The sequence below is a fragment of the Lottia gigantea genome (genome assembly GCF_000327385.1).
Source record: "Lottia gigantea unplaced genomic scaffold LOTGIsca_24, whole genome shotgun sequence".
NCBI classification, from domain to species: domain Eukaryota; kingdom Metazoa; phylum Mollusca; class Gastropoda; family Lottiidae; genus Lottia; species Lottia gigantea.
In genome coordinates, this window is record NW_008708707.1 from 1,624,088 (window position 1) to 1,625,005 (window position 918).

A 918-nucleotide genomic window follows, 5' to 3' on the forward strand; every position below is an offset into this window, starting at 1 on the left:
TTCCTATTTCTATAGATGTCTTTTCTATATGGCAATGTCTCAAGAAAAGACGACTCTTACTATTAGTGATTGGCTTGACTAAAAAATTCCCGTTTGTGAGTCTAAGAGTCTAACATAAAACTTGGCACAATGCACGATCAAATACCTAAATTGTCCATGAAAACCATCACTAATTGTTGCTCTGAAGCTTGCAACTACAACTATATAAAATACCTACTTGCATAATAAAAATATGTTATGAATATATTTCTAACAATACAATCTTAATTAATTTTGAATCTAAATCTACAATCTGAAGCCCAATTAGGACGTAAACTCTATTTCATTTCCAAATACGAATTCTTAATCGAAAAATATTATACTAAATATTCAAGAAATATCAACACAAAATATGAAAAGTTTCAACAATACAAAATATTTACGTGCATAATGAAATAAGTTATGCATGTATTTGTAACAATACAGTCTAATTGATTCTGAACTCTTTATCGAAGAATACTCCACGCAACACCAACACTTACAATTGTCTTAAAAACTTGACAGTACACGAAATATTTACTTGAATATCGAATAAAATCATTCTCTCTTCTGCCTACATTAGCCTAATATGGAGCAAAATAGTAGGGCGTAAAACTCCATTTCATTTCTAAATCCCATCCAAGTAACAAAGATTTCATAAAAAAACCTATATATATTGATAACTTGCAACTATACAAAATACTTACTTGTATCTGAAGCTAAATCTGTTCATCCGCTTTCATTAGCCAAATCTTGATCAGAAAAGTTAGATGTAAAACTCCATTCCAGTTCTAAATCTCAACGTAACTATCCTAATGAAGATAGAAAATCCAACGAACTTTCAAGGATGCCCCGCAGGACGAAGAACCTCTAAATACGAGCACTTTAACCAAAAAAAAC